The sequence below is a fragment of the Natator depressus genome, chromosome 11, assembly GCF_965152275.1.
Source record: "Natator depressus isolate rNatDep1 chromosome 11, rNatDep2.hap1, whole genome shotgun sequence".
Classification (NCBI taxonomy): domain Eukaryota; kingdom Metazoa; phylum Chordata; order Testudines; family Cheloniidae; genus Natator; species Natator depressus.
This window is the reverse complement of record NC_134244.1, coordinates 40,486,756-40,501,785: the sequence shown is the minus strand read 5'-3', so window position 1 is coordinate 40,501,785 and position 15,030 is coordinate 40,486,756.

Here is a 15,030-nt window from a genome sequence, read left to right as displayed (position 1 = left end):
TGAAACAGTTCAGAAATTTGGATGTTAGAAGCAATCCAGAAGGAGATAGATTAGTGTGCAGAGAGAAGGTAATGCGGCAAAAGGTTCAAACTAAATGCAATTTATCATGTGATTCCACTATTTTCACATGGATATTACCACCATCTATAGGATGTCAGGTGTTTTTGTACCAATTTTAATTAGTTTTGAATCACATTACATTGAAATAAAGAATGGGTGACATTTTAACTATTAATTTTGTCACTTTTTATACGTATGATGGGCAGACTGCGCATATGTATGAGAAAGAGATGGGAGGGGAAAAAATACATGATGGTGTGCTGTAATATACAGGCATGAGTTTGGAATTTTCTCATTACCCACAAGTCGCAAAATCATAAACGAGTTATACAGATTATGCAGAATGACTGTTGATAAAACCTTTATACAATACTGTACCAAACCAAAGTTTGAATTGCAAGGGGGTGGTGTGGGATATGAAGGTATGCAGACTTAATCCGTCTCTCTCAAGCTCCCACCTTGTGTTTTGGAACCTAAACTTTCATTTTTTAAAAAAAGAGGATGGATCAGATTCTAAATCAATGTAAATAGGTGTCCCTCCATAATTTCAGTGGAGTTACCCTGATTTACATCAGTTGAGAATCTGACCCTTTGTCTTGAGCCTTTACCGTTGTGAAAAAAGCCTTCTAAACACAAATTGAGTATAACTGATGCAGTGATTTCTGCCTGAATTTGCAGACCCTGAAACTGAGTCCAGGGTGCCCAATGGCCTAATGGGTGAGGCCAAACCCCAGAGGGAACCTGGACCAAGGACCCTAATTCCATCAAAATGTGTATGATCCTATTTTGAACATCTGCCCATACCACTGTGACTAGAACTGTAAATGGATAGAGCCTAGTTTGTAGGCACAGTTGGCAGAGTACCATTTTTAATGAAACTCCTGAATCACACCATATGTATTTTGTATTTATCATGTATTTCACAGAAACACTATTTTAGGAATATTTTTAAGAAATTTAATTTTATTGGACTATTTATTGTATCCTGTAAAGCCAGGTGGCTAAATCCAAGTGTGCAGAGCTCTGAGAGAAAAGTTAAAACTAATAAATGTCAAATACTCCACAAATGACCAAAATAGTTTTTTCTTGAATTAAAACTGTGACTCATCTAAAGATTGGTGTCTCGGGCCCTTTCAGGACTGAAAGTAAATGCTGAATTCCATTGGAAAAAGAGGAACCTCCACTTCTCAAAAGGATTAACACCCCCATGCATGAGTATGGTGGGGCACCCGCTTGCACACAGGCATAATGTGGTTGGGATCCTCAGCTCCAGCGCCTCCTGCTGGCTGTCTGCCTGCCTCCGGCTCCAGGCCTTTCTGTGGCTCAGCCCTCCAACCAAGTCATAATGTTCAAACCCCTTCCAGGGTGTCACGAACAAGTCAAAATGAATCCAAATAATTCTTCTGTCCCTTGGGCTACTGAAATCTTCTCTTTCTACTTACAAACTGTGGAGCATGACTAGCTGGGGGCTTTCCGTAGCCTTGCAGGTGATGAAGTTAAGCCCCATCACAGTGAGTCATTGGACTTTTAAAACTGAAATATGTTTATGTCCAGAAAAGGTGTTCTGAAACAGGACTGTACATTGCCCAACCTGGACCCCAGGCAGGGGTAATCTGAGGCAGGAAAATCCACATTTCAGAGTGACAGAGGAAGAAATATGTCTCTGGTAGGTTATTTTTTAAAATGGCAGCTTCTCAAGTTAGGAATATTAACACAAGTCCTGGAAAGATAACTTAGAGGAAAGATTATAGGCATGTGATCAGTGACTGTGACTGTGTGGTTTATCACACAGATGTCACCTCCACATATCTGGAGTTTATGTGAATATATACATATACACACACATATTAAATACATTACAGCTGCATTGTACCTTTTGGCAAGCACCCTTTCTGCTAAGCTTTTGGACGTTTTGCTGTACTGTTTGTTACACACCACTCCATTAAAAAAAAACATGTGACCTACGCTGATATTTCATTTTCACATTTGCAATAAATTGCTATAATCAGCTTTTCTGTCATTTAAACTGAAGTTGCTATGATAGTTTTAAACTATAATTTTTCAGGCTCCACTATACCGTACTCTATTATTAGATGCCTAAACTCCAGTGTAGAGAAATTTTATAGTGAAAGTGAAGATGTCTTTTCCCCAGTATGATTCAGTTGATCCATATTTGGTAATCACCCAGGCATACGGTCTGCATCATAACATCTGAGGCGTGCATTCTGAATGTATTAAAATCATCCCTGCTGACACATGGACTAGTTCAATTATATTGGGAGTGTGGGTAGCTGGTTTTTTTGGTGCTGGCAAAGAGATATCAAGTAAATAAGTGTTGTAAAAAAATAATACAGTAGAGGGTTTATGGGACTTATCTAAAGCCCGTTATAGTTAGTGGGGAGTTTTCATTGACTTCAGGGCACTTAGCAAGTGCCCTGCCAATCTGTTTGTGTAGAGAGTTTTCATGAGAAATATTAAAAACTGTAAAGAAAAAGTAAGGTGGTAATAAATGCTGGACCAGAACGTTTTGAGGGTAGTCCTTTATTTATGGTACTTTTTACTAGCATTTGATGTAAAAATAGATAAGGATACTGGACCACGTCCCTCCTCAGTTACATGAGTGCATGCTCACTGGCTTTACCTACCAGAATTTGGCCCACTGTATTAACAATGTAAAGATATATTTTTTTAAAACAGTGTTAAGGAGCAGCTTTGTGCTTTTTAGCCTTGTTGGTTAGCTCTGTTTTACAATGTTTATTTTTTGAGCTGGAGATAATGTAGTTCAACCTTTTAGTTTAAGTATTTGATGCTTAAAGATGTCCCTTAAGTAGTACACTTCAGCCACTGCAAATAGAAGCTCATGCGCCAGTTCCAGTAAACAGAAACTTGAAATGAGCTAACAAGCTTTTCAATTGGTGGATATTATCTGATCATGCCTTTATAGTTGGATCCCAGGGACCCCCATGATTTTTTATGAGTGTTTAATTGTTAAAATTACAGTAAGTATATGAAAATTAAGTTTAGTGAAAATAAATAAAAATATTTTCTTTTTCTTCAGTTGTCTAGAAGCATATGCCCTCACTTATTGGATGCAGACCCAGCCTCCGTGATGGATGCTTTCATCACCTCCAAATTGGACTACTGGAACATGCTGTACCTTTGGCTGACTCTGAAGACCACTTTGAAAACTGTATCTGGTTCAACAAACAGGTGCATTGGTGCTAGGTAGAGCTCATTGCACCAAGCAATACTCCACATTCAGCTGAAAACTGTCTCTCCAAAGCCAGGTGCATTTCAATACCCTATCCCTGAGTGATTCATTCAAACTCCTAAATGGGCCACAGACTAGCTCGCCAAGGTCCTGATCCTTCAAACACTTCAGCAGGTGTATAACTTTACACATGAGGAGTTCCATTAAACTTAGTGAGACTATTCATATCAGTTTAGTTAAGCACGTGCATTTATGAATGATCAGGGCCTAAGAAACATTTTTTCACTTTACATGATAATAGGTGCATTCAACAGGGATACGGAGGCTGATTCAAATTTGAGGGGACTAGTGGCAAGGCATTCTCAGTGGAGGTTCCTCAGCTTTGGAATTCATTTCCACTCAAGATTAGTCTGAGTTGTGCCATCTTTATGATACGATGCAAGCCATCCTCCTGCAAAAAAAAAAGTCTCTTAAGAACCGAATTGTGAAATAGACCCATCTCCATGCTCTAGAAAGTTAACTTTAATCTGAGGGGAAAAAAGATGCAAGCTTCATTCATCCTCCTTGAGGATACTGATATACTTCTAAAGGTGTGTGATGACATTGAGAGAGTACCAGGATGGGTCTCTTTGAAATACAGGTGACAGTGATAATAATCTGCCAGGAATTAATGTTTGAGTTTCTTCTGATGTTTTTAGAGTAGTTCTGAATGTGACACTTAGATATGAAGATAGAAGCCATAGAAGTATTTAAATTAGATTTTTTTGTTGTTGTTGTTTAAAGGATGGTACTCTCTACAGTTTGATCCTGAAGAGCACCTGCAGGGATTTAGGGGCAACATTAAAACTCTCTCCTGATCCTGTTTTGAATCTTCACCCAGGTTCCTGGCACAAACATTACTATAATTTCTCTTGTTCTTGTTCAATTTGGGGACGAGATATCAATAATTCCAAAACCAGGGGTAATTTTCTTGCATTTCCAACAACATTGTAGTTACATTTCAGTGGTGGATGAACTGATTCCTGCCTATGTAAAGGTTGAAAAGTGCTGTAAGATACTAGTTTACAATGTAAGAAATATGTTATAGCTAGGTCCTGATCCTGCAATTGATAACATATGGTAAGACTACTGTACCTGTGAGAGGCCTCACTGACTTCCGCCCAGGCCCAGCTGCTTCTTGCTCACACTATCATTTGCTGGATTGTGGCTCACTCTTCAGGGCAGAGAGTATGTCTTTCTGTATGTTTGTACACTTCCCAGTGTAATGGACCCTGATCCTAATAGGGGTATCTATGTGCTACTGTAGTACAAAATAATGAACAATAATTATTAGTGAAACTGGACAGAAGCTGAAAAAACAAAAGGCATTTCCACAGAGGACAGAAATAGACCAGTAAGAGACAGACCACTCAGTTTCTGAAGTGACCATTTTGATTTTAAGTCGGAATTTTAATACCTGCCATGAACAATGATCATTTCAATGTAAAACAAAATGGACTCCAAAAGACATATTAGTTTTATAGCATGCTACAAGCTGCCTATGTAGAAGCTGTCCTGCTAGCTAATAAAATTAGGTTTCAGAGTAGCAGCCGTGTTAGTCTGTATTCGCAAAAAGAAAAGGAGTACTTGTGGCACCTTAGAGACTAACCAATTTATTTGAGCATGAGCTTTCATGAGCTACAGCCGAATGCATCTGATGAAGTGAGCTGTAGCTCACGAAAGCTTATGCTCAAATAAATTTATTAGTCTCTAAGGTGCCACAAGTACTCCTTTTCTTTTTGCTAATAAAATTAGTTTCCTTTCTATTGTATGCATTACTTAATATTTATTTTAGCTCCACTCTTTTGTTTTTTATTTTGATAGATATAGCTTCCAGTCATTGTGATCCAGACAGAGATATTTAGGAAACTCCAGTTCATAGTAGCATCTGACTTTATTTTATTGTTTTGACATCTCTTTATTGCTAATATTAATTATAAATTCTAAACCAACATCCTTCCAGCCAACCCTTGCTTCTCTCTTTCTGGATCAGTAGAGTCTCAAAATCTTGCCTTTTTAACTTTGATTTTTAGTTAGTCCAATAAAGTGATTTACCTACATCATTGCATTTTCCCCTATTCTTTCTCTAACATAATTACTACTTCTGTATCAAAAAAAAGCACTTAGAATACTTTTGGTTATGTTTTCAAACCACAATGATTTAGTTTTATACAACAAACGTAAACTCTAGTCTCTGCCTGACTGATTTTCAGAAGATGGGTACTTATCACTTGGATGAGATATGCATTCATAAGTGCATGAATATATGCATGAGTATGTGTATGTATGTATATTTATATATGGAAATATATCATGTAAGTTTTTACTTTAAAAAATAATACTATATACACATATATGTATGACTATTTTAAAAATGAGAAACTTACATCACATGTGTGTATATGTGCAGAAACACACACATATATACAGTTACACACACATATGAATGTACATCTCATCCAAGAAATATATCCATACGTGTGTCATCCAAAGGAAACTATGTATCATATTACTCAACAAATGCTCAAATTAGCGATCCTCAAATGAAAACAAATCAAATTTAAAAGGCAGATAATTTTTTTTTAAAGATCTCACTCAAATCACTGTACATTGCAGCCATTCATAGTCTCTCTCTATATGGTATAAAACTATATTAATTAATTCTGTAAATGTTATCTATTATTTAATTGTATAATTATTTTGTCAAATATAGAAAGCATTTTGTGATGCTCTGGTATGAAAGATATGATAAGAAAGATTTATGTCACATGGCCTGTTATACATTATTTCAGATTAGCCATTAACTTTATAACAAAAGGAGTGGCAGAGTAAAAAGTGTTTACAACGTTCACGTTTAATGAGTAACAAAAAATATATTGTAACACTGGTGTAAACATTTTCATTTTTAAAATACTAGTGTAAAAAATAAAAAATACCCAACTGCAAAAACCTTTTGGATCTTATATTAACACTAATTTATTACATTTTTAAAATGGCATACATTAAGACAGATATTTCAGTCCACATTTTTAACTTTAAATGCAAATTTTCTGGCTTTTTTGTGTGTTTTTGAGTCAGACCCACAACACTTCTTACATCTCCAGAAAAAAATTGAGTTAATTCTTTCAGTAATCATTTTTGTCATGGTATTATTATTATTAGGTATAGCATGGACAGCAAGTTGTCTGTGGTCTGCTACAACCAATTGATTTTACATTTCAACCAAAGTAAGACCAAATCCTTTGGGAAATTTATCTCAGAAAATAAGGTTAAGCAGGGACTGGTTGAGATGAGAGATTGGTACTGGCTTACAGGGTCTTTCACCTCTAGGTTACTGGTTCAGCTTCAGCCCTGGTTTGATATGACTGAAAGTCAACACCTTCAGAAAACCTCCTAATTTTTTTCTGTGATTGGAATGAATGACTGCCAGAGCTCAAACGTCTCTCACCCTCTCGTTCTCTCTCTCACTTACTTTCTCTCTTTCTTTATTTCAACAACCTCTTCGTTCTCTCATTCCCGCTCCTTCCTATCATTTACTGACTCACTTTCCCTCTTCAATCATTCCATACCCCACATTCAGTATTGCCTCTTCCGCACACTGATTATCTCCTTTTGATTTCTTTCCCCTCTTCCATTTTTCTGCTACCATCCCCCACCTTCTCTCTTGCTTTCACTGTGTATATGTGAAAGACTCAGAAAGAGAGAGAAATTGAGAAAAAAACAGAGGTATGGAGATAGACAGACTGACTGCCAGAAAGACAGACTGAAGGACCAACTGAGAAAGAAGAAAAAAAAGAGGGAGTAAGGCAGGAAGACAAAGAGGCACAGAAAGACAGAGAGGCTGTGTCTATATTAGCCTAATTTCTGAAACAGAATTGCACCAGTGTTAGCATCAGTGCAACTCCAAATATTAGCAACAGAAGGAATGCTAGTGTAAGAAAGACTCCAGGTGGGTGCCAGCATTTTAACCACTGTAACATATAAACCTGCTCAGAACAGGTCTCGTCCTTTTATATTTTAAGACTCTCCTTGGCCCAACCAGCATCACTTACTCATTTACCTGTGAAAAATGCGAGAAAGGTTTTGTTACAGCTAAGTGGCTGAATGTGACTGCTGTCGCAAATTAATGATTTGCAGCTCCTCACTCTCCCTTAAAGCAGACAGAGTTGATTTTAAGGGCTGGCCTACACACAATTTGTGTACCAGTGTACCTAAACTGATTTATTTAAATCCGTGAACAAACTGTGTGTAGACAAGGCCTAAGTTAGATTATCCTTTTTACTTTATTTTCTTGTAGCAGCTCTGAAAGTATTCTACCTGGCCATATCCAAACCCTGACCCTTTTCCCTGAAGATATGCCCTTCTCAGCCTCTCCACCAAACTCTTGCTCCACTCCCAGTGTACATCCTTTTGCACTTCTCTTCACACATGACACATCTCTTCAGCTGCTGTACAGCTTTTTGCCCTTCTCATCATTGGTGCAGATGTTATCCATGAAATGTCGGCTTTGAGTTTAGATGAAAAACCTGTATAGAAATCAATTCCATCTTACTTTGCAAAGGAGTGATATAAGGTAAATAGCTTAGGAAAAATCACATTCAAATTTATTGTTTAAAATTATAACAATCTTTTAAAATAGTAAGTTGTTTTTGCTTAGTTACTTTAAAACAAAGACAGATAACAAAATTATCCACCAAGCATAGCAGAAATAGTGATAATATCTTTGAAATTCAAATCCGTACTCAAATTATACTGTCATTATTAAAATACTTTCAGAACATTCAGATTATTCTAAGTGAGAGAAAAATATTTGCTTAAAAAAAACCCAGCTTTTAAAATCTATAGAAATATTTGTGATACTCTAAATTTTGTTTAATTAAGCCCTTCTATACTTAGCATTTCACAAAAGTACAATATATACATCAACTCTATGTCAAGTTAAATGACTGATGTAATTTTAGCACTAAATGGAAGATTAACTATAAATTTGGCTACAGTGTTCTTCAGATCACATGATAAAATATGGATAAAGCCGATGACTTAAAGAGTAAAGTTTGGAGAGTAAAGCTTTACAATGAATGCAGAAGCCATGATTCTGTTCATTGGGCATGCAAGTTTCTTTAGCTCAGTTGATCACCGGCTTTAACAATGCACTTTATATGCAGTGTTGATTTTTCCTTTTTCCTGTGAGGCATTTATTCCATCTCTACTGCATATTGCCCAGTCAATTAACGGGATCAGCAAAGCAATGATGGGGAAGAGGAGAGGGAGTTTTTAAAATTCTGTCTCTACCAAAAGAATTGCTTGCTCCAGTTCTCTTTCTTTCTTTCTTTCTTAAGACTCAAAACTAAGATATGCATGAGTTGGTTAAAGTATTTTATCAGCTCAGTGCCAATTTCAAATTTCCAGCTCTTGTATAGGCAGCCTTTGTATAAGCAGTTCCTCCTTTCCCCCCTCCTTTTTCTTCTCTGTATTTTGGAATCTTGTGAAGGAAGAGCAAGCCTTCTCTGAATTTGTTACCATAATGGTGGAGGATTAAACCTGGGACCCATCCTGTGTTCAGAAAAGCCATTTTAGACTATAAAAAATACTCTCTTGGGCAGAAATTTTAACATGTCAAGAGGACTCCAGTACAAGAGCTAAGATGAAAAAGCTACAGAGTAACTCAAATACCCTAAGAGAACTTGCTTCAATATAGAAATCCCCTCCAACCACACACCCCTAGTTGTCACCTACTACCTCACTCTGGAACCCATACTGGGGTATTATTAAACAACTACAACCCATGCTCAATGGGGACCACATCCTGAATGAAATCTTTCCAGAACCCTTTCTTCTGGTCTTCAAATGACGCCGCCCCCCGCCCCCTCCAACCCCCCTCTCCAAGCTTGTCCCTTTCACCAACAGAAGTTGGTCCAATAAAAGATATTACCTCTCCCACCTTGTCTCTCTAATATCCTGGGGCCACAACATTGCATAAAACAGTGGCTGCAGAAAAAGCTGATAGAAATGCATGTAGAGAGAACTTGTTAAATAGTTTCCCTAAAGGTTGGAATTAGAAATCTGCTTTGAATGCTATCTTCTTCTACTTAGTTTGCTGTCCTTGCTGAGAGAGCTACATTTTCATACCATTATATGTGAAACTGCAATGTGTTTCAGAGTGGAAGAGGGTCTAGTTTGACTTATTTGTTAATTATGAAAGACAGTATTGGAACCAAAAGTTTTTGTGGCAGTTGGGAATTAGAGTTTGTGATTAGCTAGCAGGAGGTAAGAGTGTCTGCCCTCCTGGCTTCTGCTTTAATAGCAGCATACAGTAAAAGTGCCAATAAAGACTTTTCTTATTTACATATGATTCTTACAAAGCCTATCTCTGGAAAATCTGGCAAAAAGATTACAAAACAGACTGCTTACTCAAAGGAATACATTACTATTTTGCTCAGCATAACACCTTATATATTCTCAAGGTCACCACATCACTTGTCACCATCAATGGTAAAATGATTTGTAAAGATGTTTCATTACAAATAGCTTTTCTTAGGCCTGGTCTACCCTACAAAGTTAGATTGATGCAAGGCAGCTTACTTGACTTACTCCATAAGCATCTATGCCAAAATGTTGCTATCTCCGATGTAACTCGCCATCTATGCTGACTTAATAACTCCAACTCTGCGAGAGGCGTAGCACTTAGGTCGACATAGTTAGGGCAATGGAGGGTCAGTGCAGATACTGTATTACTTATGTCAAATGTAGTGGCCTCCAGCAGGTGTCCCACAATGCCCCACAGTGACTGCTCTGGTCATCATTTTGAACTCCACTGCCCCAGCAGCCAGCTACACAGGTATATGCTCCTCCCCTTTTAAAACCCTGCAAATTTTTGAAATTCCATTTCCTGTTTGCTCCGCATGGAGAGTTCACCAAGCAAATTCCCAGCTGACTATGCCAGCTCCACTCTGCAGACACGCTCCTGCCTACAGCACACAGGAGGTCATGAATCTCCTGGGTCTGTGGGGAGAAGGAGCTATGCAGGCACAGCTACAATCCAACTGTAGAATCTTAGATAACTACAAGCAGATCACTCAGGCATGAGGGAGAAGGGCTAAAAGAGGGACATGCAACAGTGCTGCATGAAAGTCAAGGAGCTGTGGCAGGCGTACCAGAAGGCAAGGGAGGCTCTCTGGTGCGGAGCCACAGACTTGCCACTTTTATAACAAGGTGCATGCCATCCTCGGCAGAGACTCCACAACCACTGCCTGCAGATACATCAGGGTAGCTGGAATCACAGGTCCCCAAAGTGAACAGTGAGGAGGAGGTTTTGGACGAGGAAGAGGACAGGGCCGTCCCTACCCATACGCAAAGTACACAGCTATGTAGGGCACCAGGAAATTTGGGGCACCACAATTGCACAGCTGCATGCTGCTCCAGCACCTGCCCTGCCTCTTCCCCATGGCCCCCGCCCCTGCTCCACCCCCGCCCTGCCTCTTCCCACCCCTGCTCCACCCCAGTCCTGCCCCCACTCCACCCCTTCACCAAAGCCTCCGCTCCACCCCTTCCTGTCCCTGCTCCGCCCCAGCCCCGCACCCACTCCCTGAGGACTGAAGCAGGGCTGGGCCTTCACTCACCAGCGGCGGGAAGTGCAGCAACCCAGCCCCAGCTGCGCTGCCGGTGGGTGCTGGGGGGCGGTTCCTGCTAGCTAGGTATGGCCCTGGAAAAGGAGGAGGAGTTCCGGGACAGGCGACTGGGGGATCCAATGGCACAGCGAGCCAGGATCTGTTCTTGACTCCAGAGCAGTTGAGCCAGTCCCTACAGTCCTGCATAGGCGAGCCTGATGCAGGGAAAGGAACTTCTGGTAGGTGTGCAGTTTGATATTGCAGGGACACATCTGTTCATTTACTCTTTATTTATCATTTAATCTTTTTAATCAGGAAGAGGTAGGGAAATAATCAAGGGAGGTAGATGCTTCTCATTCTCATGTACAATTAGGCAGAGGGGAACATGTGTACTAGGATATCCTGTGACTCCTCCATAGACATCTCAAGGAAAGGTTCCTGAAGGTAGTCTGCAATCTACTGCTGAAGGTTTTTTGCAGGGAAAGGGGGCTTGTCTTATTTCTTCCACTGCGGTAGGACACTTTCCCATGCCACTGAGCAATTACTTCAGCAGGCACTGTCGCAGCACACAAGCTAGCAGCATACGGACTCAGTCTGCAGCCAGATGTATGAAGGAGCTGTTCCCTTTCAGCATCTGTTACCCTCAGGAGTGAGATTACAGCTAAAATCACCGCCCACTGCCTGTAGAAAATGTCTACAGTATTCAGTGTCAGTATTCAGTTCAATGGCCCTATCCGCATATATATACTCATGCCTGTGGAACCCCCGCCCCCTTATTGTCCCAACTTGCCCACTCCTCCCCCACTGCGGGCTATACTCCCCATGGCTGAGACTGCAGACGTGCTCTATAAATTCTAAGGAGAAGTGAGAATGTAGTGCTTGCAACTTGTGTGGATCAAGGAGCATGAGTTCAGTATCCTGTTTCCATTTATCTTGTGAATACACTCACAATAGTACTGCTGTGCAGTGTATCTTTTGCAGCTGGAAATGTGGCCTTGAGGGTCTCTCCATCCACACAACCCAGGAGAGTGGCTCAGCCAGATAAGAAGGAGAAGGAAGAGGAGGCAGGATGACATGTTCCAAGAGATCCTGCAAGCCTCTGATACTTCAGATACCAAGCACTGGGCTTGGAGGATCACCACTGTGGACAGAATGGACAAGGATAGAGCTGAGAGGAGCAAAGCACAGGACAAGGAGAGAAACAGGCAGCAGGACATGCTAGCGCTTCTCAAGAAGCAAACAGACGTGCTGGAGACTCTTGTTGACCTTCAGGTTCCATAGACCCATGCTCAGCTCCCTCTGCGGCCCATAGAGAACCTCATTCCGTGTCCTCCCTACACCCTCCATACATTCCATGTGGAGTCCGGGGCTGCTGCTCTACCCCTACCACTCTACCTCGGAGGACAGTACAGAGAATCACAGCCGCACATACGCTGACCTGTGAGAGACACAGTGTATGTGTTTGTGAAATGAAAATGACTGTTCTTTCCCTTTCAAATGTTCTTTCCCTTGTATTTATAAGGTTTCATTCAGTTTTTAATATGTTTGTTTGCACAGGTTTGGAATAAAAGTCTAGCTATGGAAACTGAATTCATCTTTATTAGTTCACAACATATGCTGGCTGTGTCTCACATCATTCAGCGATAATAGCCATAGGTGCATGTGCAATGTTATATTACTATACAGCATTCATTATAAGGTTCATACCTGAGTGCAATAAAACAAGGCCTGGCAGAGCATAGTACAGCAACACACATTACTGTGGCTCACTATTAAAACAGTTTTTTGATGCCACCCTGAAGTGAATAGCTCCCCATTGAACTCTTCTTATAGCCCTGGTATCTGGCTGCTCAAAATCGGCAAACAGCTGTTCCACCGCCTCCTTCTTTCCCCGGGGACGGCTCTACCAATTTTGCTGTCCCAAGCAGTCGCCGCCGAATTGCCACCGGCACAACAGCAGCGGAGCTGCCACCAAATTGCCGCCACGCCCAGAAGAGCAGCGGAGCTGCTGCCCAAAAGCTGCCGCCGAATTGCTGCTGTGGGACACGGACTGCCACCCCATTCTGAATGCCGCCCCAAGCACCTGCTTGGAAAGCTGGTGCCTGGAGCCAGCCCTGATCTCTTCCCCCCCCCCCCCCGGCAAAAACTTGTCTCCTTTTGCTTCACAGTATTATGAAGCACCCACCTGGCAGCTATAACCATAGGGATATTTTTTTCATTGAGGTCTAATCTTGAGAGTAGACAGTGCCAACAGTCTTTCAAACAGCCAAAGACACATTCAATTGTCATTCTGCACTGGCTCAGCCTCTAGTTGAAGCACTCCTTGCTGCTCTCAGGGTGGCCGGTGACCAGCTTCATGAGTCACGGGAGTAAGGGGTAGGCTGAGTCTCTCAGGATCACTAATGGCATTTCAACATCCCCAGTGATGATCCTCTGGTCTGGAAAGAAAGTCCCTGCTTGCAGCTTTCTGAACAGGCCTGTGTTCTTAAAGATGTATAGTCATGCCCCTTCCCTGACCACCCCCCATTGATGTTGGTAACAAGTCCCCAGTAATCCACCAGCACTTTCAATACCATAGAAAAGTAACCCTTTCTGAGGATGTACTCTGTGGCAAGGTAGTCTGGTGCCAAAATAGGGGTATGTGTGCCGTCTATCACCCTACCTCTGTTTGGGAACCCCATTTCTGCAAATGGGCCTGCACAAATCTGTTGTGTGTTGCACATTGCCCAGAGTCACAGTTCTTCGTAGCAGGACCCAATTAATGGCTCTGCACACTTAGAATCATAGAATATTAGAGTTGGAATGGACCTCAGGAGGTCATCTAGTCCAACCCCCTGCTCAAAGCAGGGTCAATCCCCAATTTTTGCCCCAGATCCCTAAATGGCCCCCTCAAGGATTGAACTCACAAGCCTGGGTTTAGCAGGCCAAAGCTCAAACCACTGAGCTACCGCTTGCATCACAACAACCCCCACAGTGGATTTCCCAACTCCAAATTGGATTCCCGACTGATCAGGAGCTATCTGGCGTTGCAAGCTTCTGCACAGCAATCGCCACTCACTTCTCCACTGTTAGTGCAGCTCTCATTTTGGTGTCATTGTGCCATATGGCTGGGGTGAGCTCCGCACAAACTTCCAGGAATGTGACCTGCACATGTGAAAGTTCTGCAGCCACCGCTCATGATCCCATACCTGCATAAAGATGCAATCCCACCAGTCAGTGCTTGTTTCTCAGGCCCAGAACTGGTGCTCCACCATCTGCAGCTGCTCCGTAAATGCCAACAACAACCTTGAATTGTTTCTTTCTATGTCCCACAGCAAGGCAGCCTCCAAGGAATTGTCTTGTTCTGCCACCTGGCTCCTCTGGCGGCTCTGCAAATACTGCAAGATCCGGCACGTTGTGCTCACAACACCCATCACAATAGTGCAGAGCTGTGTAGGATCAGGCTTCTCACATCTATGGCAGATGCACGGGTTTGTGGGGCTTTTGAAAAGAGGCATGAAACATTATGGAATGCAGATAAAATTATGGGATGGAGAAAACTACATCATGATGCTGAAACCATGTTCCAAGTCAGCCCTGTACAACTTGTTTGTCCCCATGAGGCATTGCAAACCCTTCCCAAAACACCCTGCACTAGATGGTGGTGAGTTGCACAGCGGGATAGATACCCACTGTGACATTGCACGCCATATGATTTTATGAAAATATGCTAATGAGTGTGAATATAATGTAACTGGAATGTGCTTCATGCAAAAGGTCTCTTGTAAGGTATCGTTACAAAGCTTATAATCTACTGAGTGTGGTCATCCTATATGTACAAATGTATCATTCTTGTATCTGAAACTAGAAGTATGAAATATAACTTTGAGGTCCTATTGTAATTATGCAAAGTGTGGGATGTTAATGGTGGTTTGGAATCTTGATGGTTCCCATTAACTAGGACAATTGGTTATGCAGGGTTCTGAAGGCCCAAACTGGCAGAGAAAACGGGCTCAGAGATAGTCTCAGCACATCAGGTGACAGTCCCAAGGGGGGCTCCATGACCGAACCTGTCACACCCACGGTGCACTGCTCTCTGCATCAATGCAAGCCTTGGTAGTGAGGATGTGCACT